This window comes from Ranitomeya imitator, chromosome 1 (assembly GCF_032444005.1).
Source record: "Ranitomeya imitator isolate aRanImi1 chromosome 1, aRanImi1.pri, whole genome shotgun sequence".
NCBI lineage: Eukaryota > Metazoa > Chordata > Amphibia > Anura > Dendrobatidae > Ranitomeya > Ranitomeya imitator.
This window is the reverse complement of record NC_091282.1, coordinates 769121444-769141978: the sequence shown is the minus strand read 5'-3', so window position 1 is coordinate 769141978 and position 20535 is coordinate 769121444. Positions and strand designations below refer to the sequence as shown.

At 46.0% G+C, this 20535-nt stretch overlaps 1 protein-coding gene across 1 annotated transcript in view; it reads right to left on the bottom strand.

Moving 5' to 3' along the window:
- The window catches only part of STON2 (stonin 2), a 189844-nt gene extending 169898 nt beyond the window's left edge, over positions 1–19946 (bottom strand). The window contains exon 1 of the mRNA XM_069735740.1: positions 19892–19946. The gene's annotated coding sequence lies outside the window, so the exon portion shown is untranslated. The remainder of the gene's footprint in view (positions 1–19891) is intronic.
- Positions 19947–20535: the final 589 nt, after the last annotated feature.

The following is a 20535-nucleotide window of genomic DNA, read 5'->3' as shown; positions in this document are numbered from 1 at the left end:
AGCCAATCAGAGCGATTTGTAATATTTCACCTAAAAAACTGGTGAAATATTACAATCCAGCCATGGCCGATGCTGCAATATCATCGGCCATGGCTGGAAACACTAATGTGCCCCCACCCCACCCCACCGATCGCCCCCCCAGCCCTCCGATCTGTGGTCTGCTCCCCTCCGTCCTGTGCTCCGCTCCCCCGTCCTCCTGTCCGCTCCCCCTGTGCTCCAATCCCACCCCCCATGCTCCAATCCAACCCCCCTGCACTGCGATCCACCCCCCCGCACACCGATCCACCCCCCCGCACACCGATCCACCCCCCCCCCGCACACCGATCCACCCGCCTGCACACCGATCCACCCCCCCATGCTCCGATCCCTCCCCCCGTGCTCCGACGCCCCCCCCCCCCCCGTGCCCTGATCTCCCTCCCCCTTATACTTACCTAGCCTCCCGGAGTCCGTCCGTCTTCTTTCCTGGGCGCCGCCATCTTCCAAAATGCGCCCGCCGAATCTGCCGGCTGGCAGATTCGATCCAGAGTGAATTTTGATCACTGTGATAAAACCTCACAGTGATCAAAATAAAAAAAAAAAAACAGTAAATGACCCCCCCCTTTGTCACCCCCATAGGTAGGGACAATAATAAAATAAAGATTTTTTTTCCCCCCCCCCCACTAAGGTTGGAGGTACAACTAGGGGTAGGGGTAGGGTTAGGGTTAGGAATGTGCACACGTATTCTGGTCCTCTGCGGATTTTTCCGCAGCGGATTTCATAAATCCGCAGTGCTAAACCGCTGTGGATTTATCGCGGATTTACCGCGGTTTTTCTGCGCATTTCACTGCGGTTTTACAACTGCGATTTTCTATTGGAGCAGTTGTAAAACCGCTGCGGAATCCGCAGAAAGAAGTGACATGCTGCGGAATGTAAACCCCTGCGTTTACTGCAGTTTTTCTGCAGCATGTGCACAGCGATTTTTGTTTCCCATAGGTTTACATTGAACTGTAAACTCATGGGAAACTGCTGCGGATCCGCAGCGTTTTCCGCAGCGTGTGCATATACCTTTAGAATTAGGCTATGTGCACACGGTGCGGATTTGGCTGCGGATCCGCAGCAGAGTTCCATCAGGTTTACAGTACCATGTAAACATATGGAAAACCAAATCCGCTGTGCCCATGGTGCGGAAAATACCACGCGGAAACGCTGCGTTGTATTTTCCGCAGCATGTCAATTCTTTGTGCGGATTCCGCAGCGTTTTACACCTGTTCCTCAATAGGAATCCACAGGTGAAATCCGCACAAAAAACACTGGCAATCCGCGGTAAATCTGCAGGTAAAACACAGTTCCTTTTACCCGCGGATTTTTCAAAAATGATGCTGGAAAATCTCACACGAATCCGCAACGTGGGCACATAGCCTTAGGGTTAGGGTTGGGTTGGAATTAGGGTTGTGGTTAGGGGTGTGTTGGGGTTAGGGTTGTGATTAGGGTTACGGCTACAGTTGGGATTAGGGTTAGGGGTGTGTTGGGGTTAGTGTTGGAGTTAGAATTGAGGGGTTTCCACTGTTTAGGCACATCAGGGGTCTCCAAACGCAACATGGCGCCACCATTCATTCCAGCCAATCTTGTATTCAAAAAGTCAAATGGTGCTCCCTCACTTCGAGCCCTGACGTGGGCCCAAACAGTGGTTTACCCCCACATATGGGGTACCAGCATACTCAGGACAAACTGCGCAACAATTACTGGGGTCAAATTTCTCCTGTTACCCTTGAGAAAATAAAAAATTGCTTGCTAAAACATCATTTTTGAGGAAAGAAAAATGATTTTTTATTTTCACGGCTCTGCGTTGTAAACGTCTGTGAAGCATTTGGGGGTTCAAAGTGCTCACCACATATCTAGATAAGTTCCTTGGGGGGTCTAGTTTACAAAATGGGGTCACTTGTGGGGGGTTTCTACTGTTTAGGCACACCAGGGGCTCTGCAAACGCAACGTGATGTCCGCAGACCATTCCATCAAAGTCTGCATTTCAAAAGTCACTACTTCCCTTCTGAGCCCCGACGTGTGCCCAAACAGTGGTTTACCCCCACACATTGGGTATCAGCGTACTCAGGAGAAACTCGACAACAACTTTTGGGGTCCAATTTCTCCTGTAACCCTTGGGAAAATAAAAAATTCTGGGCTAAAAAATTATTTTTGAGGAAAGAAAACGTATTTATTATTTTCACTGCTCTGTGTTATATACTTCTGTGAAGCACTTGGGGGTTCAATGTGCTCACCTCACATCTAGATAAGTTCCTTTCGGGGTCTAGTTTCCAAAATGGGGTAATTTGTGGGGGGTTTCTACTGTTCAGCCACATCAGGGGCTCTGCAAACGCAACGTGATGCCCGCAGAGCATTCCATCAAAGTCTGCATTTCAAAACGTCACTACTTCACTTCCGAGCCCCAGCATGTGCCCAAACAGTGGTTTACCCCCACATATGGGGTATCGGCGTACTCAGGAGAAACTGGACAACAACTTTTGGGGTCAAATTTCTCCTATTACCCTTGGGAAAATAAAAAATTGCGGGCTAAAAAATCATTTTTGAGAAAAGAATTTTTTTTTTTTTCATGGCTCTGCGTTATAAACTTCTGTGAAGCACTTGAGGGTTCAAAGTCCTCACCACACATCTAGATTAGTTCCTTTGGGGGTCTAGTTTCCAAAATGGGGTCATTTGTGGGGGATCTCCAATGTTTAGGCACACAGGGGCTCTCCAAACGCGACATGGTGTCCGCTAATGATTGGAACTAATTTTCCATTTAAAAAGCCAAATGGCGTGCCTTCCCTTCTGAGCCCTGCCGTGCACCCAAACAGTGGTTTACCCCCACATATGGGGTATCTCCGTATTCAGAACAAACTGGACAACAAAATTTGTGGTCCAATTTCTCCTATTACCGTTGGCAAAATAGGAAATTCTAGGCTAAAAAATCATTTTTGAGGAAAGAAAAATTATTTTTTATTTTCATGGCTCTGCGTTTATAAACTTCTGTGAAGCACCTGGGGGTTTAAAATGTATCTAGATAAGTTCCTTGGGGGGGTCTAGTTTCCAAAATGGGGTCACTTGTGGGGGAGCTCCAATGCATAGGTATACAGGGGCTCTCCAAACGCGACATGGTGTCCGCTAACAATTGGAGCTAATTTTCCATTCAAAAAGTCAAATGGCGCGCCTTCCCTTCCGAGCCCTACCGTGTGCCCAAACAGTGGTTTACCCCCACATATGAGGTATCGGCGTACTCGGGAGAAATTGCCCAACAAATTTTAGGATCTATTTAGTCCTATTGCCCATGTGAAAATGAAAAAATTGAGGCGAAAAGAATTTTTTTTGTGAAAAAAAAAGTACTTTTTCATTTTTACGGATCAATTTGTGAAGCACCTGAGGGTTTAAAGTGCTCACTAGGCATCTAGATAAGTTCCTTGGGGGGTCCAGTTTCCAAAATGGGGTCACTTGTGGGGGAGCTCCAATGTTTAGGCACACAGGGTCTCTCCAAACGCGACATGGTGTCCGGTAACGATGGAGATAATTTTTCATTCAAAAAGTCAAATGGCGCTCCTTCCCTCCCGAGCCTTACCATGTGCCCAAACAGTGGTTTACCCCCACATGTGAGGTATCGGTGTACTCAGGAGAAATTGCCCAACAAATTTTAGGATCCATTTTATCCTGTTGCCCATGTGAAAATGAAAAAATTGAGGCTAAAAGAATTTTTTTTGTGAAAAAAAAGTACTTTTTCATTTTTACGGATCAATTTGTGAAGCACCTTGGGGTTTAAAGTGCTCACTATGCATCTAGATAAGTTCCTTGGGGTGTCTAGTTTCCAAAATGGGGTCACTTGTGGGGGAGCTCCAATTTTTAGGCACCCTGGGGCTCTCCAAATGTGACATGGTGTCCGCTAAAGAGTGCAGCCAATTTTTCATTCAAAAAGTCAAATGGCGGTCCTTCCCTTCCAAGCCCTGCCATGCGCCCAAACAGTGGTTTACCCCAACATATGAGGTATCAGCGTACTCAGGACAAATTGGACAACAACATTCGTGGTTCAGTTTCTCCTTTTACCATTGGGAAAATAAAAAAATTGTTGCTCAAAGATCATTTTTGTGACTAAAAAGTTAAATGTTCATTTTTTCCTTCCATGTTGCTTCTGCTGCTGTGAAGCACCTGAAGGGTTAATAAACTTCTGGAATGTGGTTTTGTGCACCTTGAGGGGTGCAGTTTTTAGAATGGTGTCACTTTTGGGTATTTTCAGCCATATAGACCCCTCAAACTGACTTCAAATGTGAGGTGGTCCCTAAAAAAATGGTTTTGTAAATTTCGTTGTAAAAATGAGAAATCGCTGGTCAAATTTTAACCCTTATAACTTCCTAGCAAAAAAAAATTTTGTTTCCAAAATTGTGCTGATGTAAATTAGACGTGTGGGAAATGTTATTTATTAACTATTTTGTGTCACATAACTCTCTGGTTTAACAGAATAAAAATTCAAAATGTGAAAATTGCAAAATTTTCAAAATTTTCGCCAAATTTCCGTTTTTATCACAAATAAACACAGAATTTATTGACCTAAATTTACCACTAACATGAAGCCCAATATGTCACGAGAAAACAATCTCAGAATCGCTAGGATCCGTTGAAGCGTTCCCGAGTTATTACCTCATAAAGGGACACTGGTCAGAATTGCAAAAAATGGCAAGGTCTTTAAGGTCAAAATAGGCTGGGTCATGAAGGGGTTAATGAAATGCTGGAATACTGCTGGTGCATTGGTGAAGCCGAAAGGCATACCCAGATTCTTGAAATGTCCCTCAGGGGTATTAAACGCCTTTTTCCATTCATCCCCCTCCCTGATTCTAACCAGGTTATAGGCCCCCCTTAAATCCAACTTGGAGAAAACCTTAGCTCCCACCACCTGGTTGAATAAATCTGGAATCAGAGGAAGAGGATATGGATCTTGGCTAGTAATTAGATTCAATTCCCGGAGATCTAAACAGGGATGGACACAGCCATCTTTCTTTTTCACGAAAAATAAGCCTGCCACCACAGGTGAAGATAAAGGTCTGATACAGTGGGGCAAAAAAGTATTTAGTCAGTCAGCAATAGTGCAAGTTCCACCACTTAAAAAGATGAGAGGCGTCTGTAATTTACATCATAGGTAGACCTCAACTATGGGAGACAAACTGAGAAAAAAAAATCCAGAAAATCACATTGTCTGTTTTTTTAACATTTTATTTGCATATTATGGTGGAAAATAAGTATTTGGTCAGAAACAAACAATCAAGATTTCTGGCTCTCACAGACCTGTAACTTCTTCTTTAAGAGTCTCCTCTTTCCTCCACTCATTACCTGTAGTAATGGCTCCTGTTTAAACTTGTTATCAGTATAAAAAGACACCTGTGCACACCCTCAAACAGTCTGACTCCAAACTCCACTATGGTGAAGACCAAAGAGCTGTCAAAGGACACCAGAAACAAAATTGTAGCCCTGCACCAGGCTGGGAAAGCTGAATCTGCAATAGCCAACCAGCTTGGAGTGAAGAAATCAACAGTGGGAGCAATAATTAGAAAATGGAAGACATACAAGACCACTGATAATCTCCCTCGATCTGGGGCTCCACGCAAAATCCCACCCCGTGGGGTCAGAATGATCATAAGAACGGTGAGCAAAAATCCCAGAACCACGCGGGGGGACCTAGTGAGTGAACTGCAGAGAGCTGGGACCAATGTAACAAGGCCTACCATAAGTAACACACTACGCCACCATGGACTCAGATCCTGCAGTGCCAGACGTGTCCCACTGCTTAAGCCAGTACATGTCCGGGCCCGTCTGAAGTTTGCTAGAGAGCATTTGGATGATCCAGAAGAGTTTTGGGAGAATGTCCTATGGTCTGATGAAACCAAACTGGAACTGTTTGGTAGAAACACAACTTGTCGTGTTTGGAGGAAAAAGAATACTGAGTTGCATCCATCAAACACCATACCTACTGTAAAGCATGGAGGTGGAAACATCATGCTTTGGGGCTGTTTCTCTGCAAAGGGGCCAGGACGACTGATCCGGGTACATGAAAGAATGAATGGGGCCATGTATCGTGAGATTTTGAGTGCAAACCTCCTTCCATCAGCAAGGGCATTGAAGATGAAACGTGGCTGGGTCTTTCAACATGACAATGATCCAAAGCACACCGCCAGGGCAACGAAGGAGTGGCTTCGTAAGAAGCATTTCAAGGTCCTGGAGTGGCCTAGCCAGTCTCCAGATCTCAACCCTATAGAAAACCTTTGGAGGGAGTTGAAAGTCCGTGTTGCCAAGCGAAAAGCCAAAAACATCACTGCTCTAGAGGAGATCTGCATGGAGGAATGGGCCAACATACCAACAACAGTGTGTGGCAACCTTGTGAAGACTTACAGAAAACGTTTGACCTCTGTCATTGCCAACAAAGGATATATTACAAACTATTGAGATGAAATTTTGTTTCTGACCAAATACTTATTTTCCACCATAATATGCAAATAAAATGTTAAAAAAACAGACAATGTGATTTTCTGGATTTTTTTTTCTCAGTTTGTCTCCCATAGTTGAGGTCTACCTATGATGTAAATTACAGACGCCTCTCATCTTTTTAAGTGGTGGAACTTGCACTATTGCTGACTGACTAAATACTTTTTTGCCCCACTGTATGTCCCTTCTCAAGACTCTTAGCAATAAAATCTTTCATGGCTTGTCTTTCAGGACCGGGCAGATTGTACAGTCTGGACTTTGGTAGTTAAGATCTGGGAGTCAGGTTAATAGGACAGTCATATGCCCGATGGGGGAGTAAATCCTGACACCCCTTCTCAAAAAAAACGTCTTCAAAGCCAGACAAATATGCAGGTAAGGTCCCCATAGATACTGCAGAAAGGGAAATGTTTAGGCAGTTATCATGACGGTAATCTCTCCACAATTTCTCTGGATTGCCAATCCACATTTGGATTATGTCTCACCAACCAGGGTAAATCCACTACAGTTGGAGTGGGGAGACCCTCCAGGACATAACAAGAAATTACCTCATAAAAAAAGACTCAACCCTCAGTCTTATGTTAGGTACAATCTATGTCAGTGCTCTCTGTGAAAGTGGTGCTGAATCGATGGCGTAAATAGGAATAGGCTTAGCTAAGGTAGAGCAAGCAAGCCCATGATTTCTAGCAAGTTCAACATCCACCATACTGACTCCAGCTCAATTGTCTACAAACACAGACATTTTCTCAGTCCTGCTCTCTTGCACAACCTCTGCTGGTGGACAAATTGAGAATTACAGGTTGAAGACGAACCTACACCTTGATTATCCATCTCCAGGCTCCAAAGGGTTAATTGAGTCTCTTTTTGTTTGGGAATCAAATGACAGGCCCCAATTAAATGTCCCTCCTTCCCACAAAAAAACACCGCCTTTTTTCTTGCAAACACCTTCTTCTCCACGGTATTCACGGTGGAAAATGAAATGCTAGGTGAAATCCCAAGAAACAATGAAAACCCTATATTAAGGGTCACCAATCTAACCCAAGAAGAGGTGCGAAATCGGCTAAATAAGATTAAAATAGATAAATCTCCGGGTCTGGATGGCATACACCCACGAGTACTAAGGGAACTAAGTAATGTAATAGATAAACCATTATTTCTTATTTTTAGGGACTCTATAGCGACAGGATCTGTTCCGCAGGACTGGCGCATAGCAAATGTGGTGCCAATATTCAAAAAGGGCTCTAAAAGTGAACCTGGAAATTATAGGCCAGTAAGTCTAACCTCTATTGTTGGTAAAATATTTGAAGGGTTTCTGAGGGATGTTATTCTGGATTATCTCAATGAGAATAACTGTTTAACTCCATATCAGCATGGGTTTATGAGAAATCGCTCCTGTCAAACCAATCTAATCAGTTTTTATGAAGAGGTAAGCTATAGGCTGGACCACGGTGAGTCATTGGACGTGGTATATCTCGATTTTTCCAAAGCGTTTGATACCGTGCCGCACAAGAGGTTGGTACACAAAATGAGAATGCTTGGTCTGGGGGAAAATGTGTGTAAATGGGTTAGTAACTGGCTTAGTGATAGAAAGCAGAGGGTGGTTATAAATGGTATAGTCTCTAACTGGGTCGCTGTGACCAGTGGGGTACCGCAGGGGTCAGTATTGGGACCTGTTCTCTTCAACATATTCATTAATGATCTGGTAGAAGGTTTACACAGTAAAATATCGATATTTGCAGATGATACAAAACTATGTAAAGCAGTTAATACAAGAGAAGATATTATTCTGCTACAGATGGATCTGGATAAGTTGGAAACTTGGGCTGAAAGGTGGCAGATGAGGTTTAACAATGATAAATGTAAGGTTATACACATGGGAAGAAGGAATCAATATTACCATTACACACTGAATGGGAAACCACTGGGTAAATCTGACAGGGAGAAGGACTTGGGGATCCTAGTTAATGATAAACTTACCTGGAGCAGCCAGTGCCAGGCAGCAGCTGCCAAGGCAAACAGGATCATGGGGTGCATTAAAAGAGGTCTGGATACACATGATGAGAGCATTATACTGCCTCTGTACAAATCACTAGTTAGACCGCACATGGAGTACTGTGTCCAGTTTTGGGCACCGGTGCTCATGAAGGATATAATGGAACTAGAGAGAGTACAAAGGAGGGCAACAAAATTAATAAAGGGGATGGGAGAACTACAATACCCAGATAGATTAGCAAAATTAGGATTATTTAGTCTAGAAAAAAGACGACTGAGGGGCGATCTAATAACCATGTATAAGTATATAAGGGGACAATACAAATATCTCGCTGAGGATCTGTTTATACCAAGGAAGGTGACGGGCACAAGGGGGCATTCTTTGCGTCTGGAGGAGAGAAGGTTTTCCCACCAACATAGAAGAGGATTCTTTACTGTTAGGGCAGTGAGAATCTGGAATTGCTTGCCTGAGGAGGTGGTGATGGCGAACTCAGTCGAGGGGTTCAAGAGAGGCCTGGATGTCTTCCTGGAGCAGAACAATATTGTATCATACAATTATTAGGTTCTGTAGAAGGACGTAGATCTGGGGATTTATTATGATGGAATATGGGCTGAACTGGATGGACAAATGTCTTTTTTCGGCCTTACTAACTATGTATGTTACTATGTAAATGTAAGGAGAGACATACGACTGGATGCACCTCCTAACTGCATGGGTTCCACTAACTCCACAAGTATAGGTTCACCCCCCTGACACAGGGGTATTATCCCAGAAAGAAGGCTCAGAAAAAGATGGTCTTACCCATCTATCACACAGGCGTCTATCCACCCGTGTAGCCAATGACATGAGAGCCTTCAATGACTTAGGAGTTTCATACACTGCCAAAGCATCTTTTAACCTTTCAGTGAGAGCTTGACAAAATTGGCTTGGTATCGGTTGCCCACATGCGGAATTCAGAGCTATAATTCTCCACTGAACGATTCCCTTGCTGGAGGCGACAGAGCTTGGATGCAGCCAAAAAAATAAGGTCAGGATCATCATTGATAAGGGCTAAAGCCCTGAAAAACCCTTCTATGGACTGGAGACACGCAGAATCCTGTGGCAAAGAAAAAGCCCAGGATTGAGGATCCCCTTGCAACAGTGAAATCACAATTCCCCCTCGTTGCTCCTCATTCCCAGTGGAGTAAGGAGTTTAAAATACAATTTGCATGCTTCTTTAAATACAAAAAAACCACCTACCTCCTGAAAACCTGTCTGGGAAAGCAATTTTGGGTTCAAGCTGGACCGGCCTCAGAACGAAGATCAGTCGCCTACAGTGACAACCTCTGCAGCTGCTCTACCAGCACAGAAATGGGATCCATGTTTTTTTTTCTTAAAAAAGGGTATGGCTGGTGTTTGTCACACTGGGTGAAGGGTTTGTAAGTGCACAACAATGGGAAGAGAGGAGAAGCTCAAACACTGGGGAAGAGTAGAGTGGAGACTCCTAGGCATATCTAAAATCACCCTGTCTGCCTTAAACGTCTCTATATAGGTTCTGCACCTATCACCAATCAAAACCCTAATCCCTGCCTGACCCTAGCGATAGGCCCTACATAGTGAGAAAGGAGGAAGGGAATTTCCAGCACGTCCATCCAGTGTAGGTAAAATTTCCAAGTTTATTAGAACATTTTAAAAAACAGTTTTTAAAAAAGAAGAGAGAAAGACTCTGCCTGACGCGTTTCTGGCGCACCACGGCGCTCCTATGACTAAGGGCGCCGTAGTGCGCCAGAAACGCGTCAGGCAGATTGTCTTTCTCTCTTCTTTTTTAAAAACTGTTTTTTAAAATGTTCTAATTAACTTGGAAATTTTACCTACACTGGATGGACGTGCTGGAAATTCCCTTCCTCCTTTCTTACTTCAGCTGAAATCACCAGCAGGTACAGCACCCACCAGTTATATTCATTTGCAACGGTTCACAAATGCACGTCTCAGTGTGTCAAGCTCCAACTTTTCCCTTTCCCCTCCTCTCTCCCTCAGCCCTACATAGTGAGTCAGTTCCCACTAAAACTAAAGACAGAAGGGGTAGACAGATGGGGGAAAACACTTGGTTGTCTTCACAAGCTGAGATATCACGCCAGTAATCCTCCAATGGTACTCAGGGAAGACACTAACCAACTGCTAGAGCTTCCAACAAGAGTGAGGCAAGTATGAGCTAACACTCGCACCATGTTACAGGGTATATACACTAGATTCCTTGATAGGGCGTTGATCCAGGGAACTAGTCTGATTGCCGTATGTGGAGTCGGGAAGGAATTTTTTTCCCCAATGTGGAGCTTACTCTTTGCCACATGGGTTTTTTTTGCCTTCCTCTGGATCAACATGTTAGGGCATGTTAGGTTAGGCTATGGGTTGAACTAGATGGACATATAGTCTTCCTTCAACCTTAATAACTAGGTAACTATGTAACTATGCAATTGAATGTATTTAAGCCTTCAGCACAGGTGTGACTTTAGCAGCAGAAGGTGGAGGCAACTTTCTGGTCCTATAGGGAGAAGGATATCGCTCCACAACAGAGATGCAAAAATCAAGGATGTGCTTGAGCTAAATGCACAAACCTTCTATAGCTGGATTCAGGATGTCTGTCACACCTGACACACCCATGATAATGGGTCCTTACCCTTTGACAAGATGATCAGGACAGACCTCCTGACTGACTTCGGCAGAGTGCCCGTGAAAAGACATTCTATGAATACCTCAGTCAAGAGGGGAACCAAGGCGTCCTTAAATGTCTTATAGAATTCAAATGTTAAGCCATCTAGACCGGACGATTTGTTTAGGGCAAGCCCTTCAATCGCCAACTTCCTCTTCCCTGATCATCTTTGTCAAAACGTCAAGAGAGGCTTCTATCCCTGGTTCGGGGATGGCTTCAGTCAGTAAAAACCGACATCTCACCCCTATCAAGATCCGTCTTCCCCAAGAGGTGCGAGTAGAAGCATCTGACAACCTCCAAGATCCCTGATCTGGATCACCTCAGGGACCCCATAGTGTCAACCAGTCCTGTAATTTCTTTACTATTCACTGACATCTTGCAGTTTCTCTAAGGGTCGGGCGAGCATTAATTCCCGTAATCCCTCTCAAAAGCCAAACATGCGTGTCTATCGTACTGACACCTCATAAGCAAAGATTTCACTATGGAGATCTCCTCACGGCTACCTCCAGCTGACATAAGAAACTCGAGTTTCATCCTCTGACCCTGATACAGGCGATAACTGCTTACACTCCTGAGGCTCGAGAGCTGGCGGAAGAATCTCACCACTCTTTCCTTGAACATTTCCCACCACTCTGACATACTACTACAAAGATGCAGTAAGGGTACCTGGCTCTGAATAAAATCATCAAAGGACTGTCTTATATCTGCTTCATCCAAGAGAGACAAATTGAGCCTCCAAAAGCCTCTTCCCATCCGGAGGGGTCTCTGTAACATTCAGAGAAAACAAAATTTAACAGTGGTCGTAGAACTCCACCTAAACAACAAACACTGCAGAACAGATGGCTTCCTCCTTTAAATAAAACCTGTCTATTCTGGACTTACTGTTACCGCTATGATAGGTGAACCCCTTGTGGCCTGAGGTGTGCCGAATTTGGCCATCCACCAGGTGAGCTTCACTAGCTATACTATTAAGGGCAACGCTATTATAAGTCAGCCTGTCTCTGGAACGTCCTCTATCTCAGGGTCTCGTGACAGTGTTGAAGAAGCCCCCTCCAAGGACATCCTTCCGACTTGTAAAAAGCTAGGGCCTGATACTCATATAGAGACACTTCCGGTCCCACTTGGACCACAAATATTAATGATCCGGAGCTTTTGTCCCTTCATGGGAACATTTAAGATCAGGCACCTCCCCATTTCTATTTCAATAACCCGTCGACAATCCACTGATGCGGTAAAAAGGACCGACACTCCGCTATATGGCTTGGCCGTAAGATACCAAAAGGAGGGTCTGAGTCTCCACTCCCTCTTAGCTTTAAACATATCTGCCATGTTTGGCAGCCTGGGCTCTTGCAATAGGAAAATGTCAGCTTCAACCTGGCTGAGAAAATCAAATGCCGCAAATCGAGCAGTATTTGACTTTATTCTGGCAACATTAATGGACGTCAACATCAACTGAGTGGGCATCGACATCATTGGTGATTGAGTAAGATGGCTTTCTTCTACTCACTCCAATATTGTAACATACAATTATTAGGTTCTGTAGATCTGTAGAAGGACGTAGATCTGGGGATTTATTATGATGGACTATAGGCTGAACTGGATGGACAAATGTCTTTTTTCGGCCTTACTATGTTACTATGTTACTATGTTATCCTCTGCCTCAGAGGAGGAATCCTTCCTCCTCTTTAACGACACATGGGTGTCCATTCCCAAGTGTTGTTTATTTTTATCGTTCTCATCTCCGGACTCTGGACCAGTCCCTCCATCCAATGATCTTACATCCCCAGAAGAAGGAGACTTGGCACCCCCTGTAAGCCTGGCTGGAGCCAGAACCTCACCCTCAGCTCTCTCCCCAGAGGAAGAGATGTTCTCAAGGGATTGGAACCAGTATGAAAGACCAACCAAAGGGGAATCCTTTTTCCTTCCTTAGGTACCTTGGTCAGAGCGAGAGAAGATGTTTTATCTCCCTTCTTTCTTTTCTTTTTGGTACCAAGCTTACGCTTGTCCTCTAGCCACTGCTTATTATCCTCATCCATGAATGTAGGACCCAACTCACAACACAGGTGGCACCTAATCTCCACACAAGTTGCAGCAAGATGGCCAATATCCCCACACAATGCACATTTCTGGACAGTGCAATTTGTACTGAAGTGTGTGGGGTCGCAGAACTTGTGACAGAGTTTATGTTGCCCCTGGCAGAAGCCCAGGATACAATCTCAACTCAGGAAGGTAGATGATGGAAAGTGAGCAACTGCACCACCTGAACGCTGAAGTTTTATCATAAATGTCCAGATCACTGACCAGATACCAAACTCGTCAAGGTTTTTCTTTGGCATCTCTACTACATCTCCATACCGGCCAAGTCACGTCATGATGTCCTAACAAGAAAGCGACTCGTTACAAGTCATCACGGCCACTTTCTTGACTTGGTTTTGGAAAGACACCGCCTGAGTGGCAAAGTCTCACCAGCTGGGCTCATTTTTTGCCAACTCATAATTCAACCAGAAGAGCTCAAGCTGTCAGCCGAACAAAGCTGACATCAAACTCAGGCATGGAATAGGTATATATCAAGGTGTAGATGTCAATCGCCTTGAAGCCCATCCTCAGAAGGAGCTCCACAACCTTAGACCTTGGAGGACATGCATCACTGCCCCTCCACCTAAGATGGACCGCATTGCTATGCACACTGCCCAGCCCAGCTGTTGGTAAGGGCTAAACTGTATCCCCTTTATTGCTTTCGGAAGGACCTGAGGCCAGGCAAATCTCTATCCAGAAAGATAGATCACCCTCTTGACCCTCTACCATTAGTGATCTCTCCCCCTTCTTTAGAGTCTCCAGGAGATGCGGCAGCAGCATGCCATCTCCAGAGCCCGGAGACCAGGAGGACACCCTATTTTTTCTAGAGGTGACAGTGGCATAACTCCTGACGGCGCTGCTGTAGGAAGATGGACCAGAATAGTAGTCTCTCTTGCGTGTCCGGGCCAGAACTGTCGGGACTGTCACCATTGTTGCCGGGGAAAGTAATTCTGACCGGAATAGACCTTTTCATCTGACTGCTGGGGGCAGGTGTGATATAAAGGGAACTGCGCACGTGAAAACTTTTGGTGGGAACTAGCTTGTGCAACAAGAGAAAGATGACTCCCTCTCTGCAGACCGACGCCAACTACCCAGGCCCGCTTTGCAGCGATTCATCTCCCGCGCATACAGACTGTGTATTTTCAAAGACATCTCTTGTTAATCCCCGACTCTTACAGCACTAACCGGTCGGTGCATCTTACACCTGCTGACTCTTTTCGCAACGCTGATCCAGCATCACATGCGGTTCGCAGCTTTGAGACTGCGGCCTTCACTCCAGTACTTTGTACTTCTTTGGCTGTGCAGCAGTCCTTCCCCCGTTCTGCACCTCGTTCCAGTATCACAAGACCACGTGTAAAAAAATCAGGATACTTCGCCACCGTACAGAGACAGTGCTTCACCCTTCTGCAGGACCGACTCAGAGACGTCACACCCTAACTACGGCGCCATCATGGGATTTTCCAGCCACCATCATCCAGGAACCAGAGACTGATAAGTAAACCCGTTATTTTCACCCGTTGCAATTACTTTATTGATATCTAGATAGATAGATAGATATTGTGGGCCTGTATGTTTACACCTCCTTACTCCCTGCATGGAGTATTTACTGTTGAGACATAATCTTATATAAAATCTGTTAACTCTTGCTCTGCCTCCTGCTCATCACTGCATCCCACATTCCTGCTAGTACCTTACATTTGGCGTAGTTGGCAGGATGCAGTCTAACAGCACGGAGGCAGCAGACCAAGCAGTTGGGGGAGGCCCTAGGTCCAGTATCTCGCTGGGGGCAATGTTGAATAATGTACCAAGGTTTATGGGGAGTAACACCATGTTGTGAAGCTGGACTGAGCGTATAAGGGGTATGATGAGGATGCACCCCACGACTGCTGCATTGGAAGCCGAAGTGGCTATTACGGCATTGGATGGAGAAGCCAGAGATTCAGTTATGTTGTGGACCCCCAGGGAGCAAGACACTTTTAATAAAGTGCTGCATATTCTGGAAGAGACCCATAGGGACCCCACAGACGTAGGGGAACTGAGGACACGTCTCTTTAATTGCATGCAGAGGGAGGGGGAGACCATGAATCAGTACATGAATGCACTGTAGGAATTACATACTGCAATTGTCAGGAAAGATGGCATTGGTATAGGCCCTATGGACATAATGCTGCAAGACCTTTTAGTGGCGGGTTTTCAGGACACGATGACGAAACAGACTTGTGCGGGTAAACCTTAGGGTGACTTTTGCTGAAATAGGGAGTGAAGCGCTCACGTGTGACAGTCCCGATGGGGAAGGTCCAGAGTGGGAAGGTGATCGTGAATGCAATCACCGAATCCTAAGTCTGGGTTCACATTGCGTTAAAGCAGCCCGTTCAACACATGTGTTAAACGGGCTGCGTTAGCGCAAGTGCAGATACACCATCGCGCTAGCGCAGATAGAGCATCTGCTGGCTCTATCTGCGCTAGCGGTGACGGACCCGGAAACGCTGCAGCTCGCGTCCCAGGGTCCATCACTCAATGACGGCACATCGCTAGTGCATGCCCATTTTGGGCGTGCGCTAGAGATGCGTCTGATATAGGGCTTAATGGCGGCGTTAACGGACTGCGTTACACCGTGTTATGCCACGGTGTAACGCAGTCTGTCTAACGGACTGGGGAAACGTAATGTGAACCCAGCCTAATGGGTGGAAAAATTGAGGAGAGAACTTCTGAATATTAAAGGAGAATTTGCTGACATTAAAAAGTAAGAGACTGCCGCAAATGCTTCCGGGAACAGGGAAGGCCCAGAGTCCCACTGTGACAATAGAATGCTTTGTCGACAGAGGCCTCTCACGTGCTTTAATTGTGGCGAGAGTGGACATATAGTGCGGGAGTGTACACGCCGGGGAAGAGTTCCACCCCGTCGTCCGTTAAACTAACAAGCTCCAAGCTGGGGGGACGCTGCCTGGAGCCAGAACAGACGCAGAGGAGTAGTGGAAGTCCCACAAGTCTAGCCTCAGTGTGCCCTCTAGTCTGGGCCGAGTTTGTCGGTCGTGCAGTGCGCTGCCTGGTGGACATGGGTTCACAAGTAACAATGATGCCATAAAATTACTTCCTGCGACATTTTCCTGAAGCAAGACAGCCTGAGTGGGGCCCAGTGATAAAGTTGATGGCTGCCAACCAACTGCCTATCCCGGTTGCAGGGATAGCGTGGATGCAAATCTCCATTTGTGGAAAAGATCTGGGACGCAAGGGTTTGGTGCTAACCCAGGGAGAAGTGAGCAGCGGACATACAGTCACTTTAGGGAATTTGGGAGTCTACTCATCAATGAACCCTCCAATGAGACTCTGAAGCAATGGAGTCCACATACGCCTCAAAGAAAAGGATTCCAACAGTTAGTGCGTGCAGCTCAAGCTCAAGAAACTTACCGTGAAGGAGGAGTGTTAGGCAAAGTGATTGTTCCTGCTTCTTCCAAACTCATTCTACAACCCAAACAATATTTACTCTGCCCGTCCGAGCTTGCGTCCCATTGGAAGGAGTTGAGATTCAAATAGAGCCTTCTTCCTTGGAGCAACTTCCCTTGGGATTCTTGGTGAACCGTACTTTAGCCATTGTACGCGATGGAACTGTTCCTGTACGTTGTGTCAATTTAGAGGATCAGGACATCACAATTCTTCCCAAATTCGAAGTATCCCGGATTGTGAGTATGCCTGAAGAGATAGTACCAACTCAGTCTGTACAGCTGGAGGTGCAACAAGGAGATCCATGGACTGTGACGGTGAACTCCTGTTCGTCACCAGAGCCCCAGCTCATTCAGAATGGATAACTTGTTCTTGGAACAAATGCGGGCCAAATTGGCTGGACTCACTTAGGCACAGGTGCCACAGGTAGAAGCTCTGATAGGGTGATAAAGGGGCATGTTCGCTTGCCATGAAGATGATTTTGGCTGCACCACGGCTATCACACACGAGATAAACTACAGGAAATGCCACGCCCATTAGAGAACGCTATCGGCAAATTCCACCACAGCTGTACCAAGAGGTGAAGAGCATGTTCAGACAGATGCTACACAAAGGTGTCATCAGAGAGAGTCAGAGTCCCTGGGCTGCTCCGAAAGTGCTGGTGCGGAAGAAGGACGGGACTCGAGCTTTTGTGTGGATTACTGGAAACTCAATGCTTGCACCGTGAGAGACTCATACCCTTTACCCAGGATTGAGGAATCACTGTCTGTGCTAGGAAAAGCCTAATTCTTTTCTACAATGGACCTTGCCAGCGGCTATTGGTAAGTGCCAATGTCTGAACAGGATCGAGCAAATACCGCTTTCATTCTAACCATGGGCCTGTTTGAATTCAACCGAATGCCATTTGGCTTGGCCAACACTCTGGGAACCTTTCAATGTCTCATGGAAAGGTGTCTGGGTGACTTGAATTTTGAAGCCACACTTATCTACCTAGACGAAATTATAGTCTACGCTACTTCATCTGAAGAATATCTCCTACGACTGGAACAGGTGTTGAGTCAACTCCAAAAGCACGGATTAAAGGTGAAACCCCAAAAATGTCATTTGTTCCGCACACAGATTCAATATTTGGGCCATTGTTGTTTCTGCTGACGGGGTGAAACCATCCCGAGAAAAGATTGCAGTGATGCAGGATTGGCCCACTCCAGAGACGGTGAAAGATGTCCGAGCGTTTCTGAGATTGACCGGAAATTACCGCCGTTTTGTGAAGAATTTTGCCCGCCGGGTAAGACCGCGGCTGGAGCTGCTTAAAGGGGTGCCCTCCGCTGCAAAGAACTGGAGCATTCTTTGGAAGGAACATCAGGAGGAAGCTTTTCAAGATTTGAAGAAAGCATTGATGGAAGCTCCTGTGTTGGCCTATGTGGACTTTTCTCAACCGTTTATTCTCCACACCGACGGGAATTTGCTGGGACTTGTCACTGTCTTGTCACAGATACAGGACTGGAGAGATAGGGTGATCGCTTACGGGTATCTCTGGCAAACGGTTATCAAAAGTCTGTGGACAGAAGCTGCTGCTCCTTTCTCGGGGGAAGAGAGCTTGTACCATGATATTGAATATCCGGACACATCAGCAGGTTCCCGGGGCTTCGTGTGTAGCCCTCACTAGCTGACATGGCCACGCTATACACCATGTACAGGATCTATGTTGCAGACACTTTACACTGGTGTTGTATAGAGATGAGAAATCAGTATATTCAGTCACTGTGCAATAATCTGCATCTTTAGGGACCCTTAATACCCTGTGCTCTCTTCTACTAATTATGCTACTGATACTATTGATACTACTACTATTGATTTCATGCAGTTTAGACATTAGCATATTTAAGGTGCAGAAAACATAAAAGATTCATAAAAACCACAAATCATCAGCACAGAAAATCCTTCACTCAACGTTAGTAATGTAATCTGCAGAAAATATTACTGTGTAGCTGAGGAATAATCTTCAGATCTCTGGAGAGGTCAGTGGTGTAATAATATGCAGATAACTGGAGAGGTCAGTGGTGTAATAATCTGCAGATCCCTGGAGAGGGCAGTGGTGTAATAATCTGCAGATAACTGGAGAGGTCAGTGGTGTAATAATCTGCAGATAACTGGAGAGGTCAGTGGTGTAATAATCTGCAGTACGGTGGAGAGGTCAGTGGTGTAATAATCTGCAGTACGGTGGAGAGGTCAATGGTGTAATAATCTGCAGATCTCTGGAGAGGTCAGTGGTGTAATAATCTGCAGATCTCTGGAGAGGTCAGTGGTGTAATAATCTTCAGATCTCTGGAGAGGTCAGTGGTGTAATAATCTGCAGTATGGTGGAGAGGTCAGTGGTGTAATAATCTGCAGATCCCTGGAGAGGGCAGTGGTGTAATAATCTGCAGATAACTGGAGAGGTCAGTGGTGTAATAATCTGCAGATCCCTGGAGAGGTCAGTGGTGTAATAATCTGCAGATAACTGGAGAGGTCAGTGGTGTAATAATCTGCAGATAACTGGAGAGGTCAGTGGTGTAATAATCTGCAGTACGGTGGAGAGGTCAGTGGTGTAATAATCTGCAGTACGGTGGAGAGGTCAATGGTGTAATAATCTGCAGATCTCTGGAGAGGTCAGTGGTGTAATAATCTGCAGATCTCTGGAGAGGTCAGTGGTGTAATAATCTGCAGATCTCTGGAGAGGTCAGTGGTGTAATAATCTGCAGTATGGTGGAGAGGTCAGTGGTGTAATAATCTGCAGTACGGTGGAGAGGTCAGTGGTGTAATAATCTTCAGATCTCTGGAGAGGTCAGTGGTGTAATAATCTGCAGATAACTGGAGAGGTCAGTGGTGTAATAATCTGCAGATAACTGGAGAGGTCAGTGGTGTAATAATCTGCAGTACGGTGGAGAGGTCAGTGGTGTAATAATCTGCAGTACGGTGGAGAGGTCAATGGTGTAATAATCTGCAGATCTCTGGAGAGGTCAGTGGTGTAATAATCTGCAGATCTCTGGAGAGGTCAGTGGTGTAATAATCTTCAGATCTCTGGAGAGGTCAGTGGTGTAATAATCTGCAGATAACTGGAGAGGTCAATGGTGTTATAATCTGCAGATCTCTGAAGAGGTCAGTGGTGTAATAATCTGCAGGTTTCCTGGTCAACTCTGCTATTAACCCTGTGCGACCCTTACCTGCGGTTCAGTCGTTTTATGGGTCGCGGTGCAGGGAATCCACAGCGTTTTGTGTCGGTGGTAACAGCTGAGTAGATGTGGGGTGTGAGATAACTGGGACTTGATATGTGTGGGCGTATAGAGCTGGCTCTCCAGCCGGCACCTCACAGGAGCGTGTGCTGCGGCGGCTCACACTGTACGGAGACACTGTGCTTACTCTACCCCAGGACTGTGCACTGTGGGGGGCTCACACTGTACGGAGGCACTGTGCTTACACTACCCCAGGACTGTGCACTGTGGGGGCTCACACTGTACGGAGGCACTGTGCTTACACTACCCCAGGACTGTGCACTGTGGGGGCTCACACTGTACGGAGACACTGTGCTTACTCTACCCCAGGACTGTGCACTGTGAGGGGCTCACACTGTACGGAGGCACTGTGCTTACACTACCCCAGGACTGTGCACTGTGGGGGCTCACACTGTACGGATACACTGTGCTTACTACCCCAGGACTGTGCACTGTGGGGGGCTCACACTGTACGGATACACTGTGCTTACACTACCCCAGGACTGTGCACTGTGGGGGGCTCACACTGTACGGATACACTGTGCTTACACTACCCCAGGACTGTGCACTGTGGGGGGCTCACACTGTACGGATAC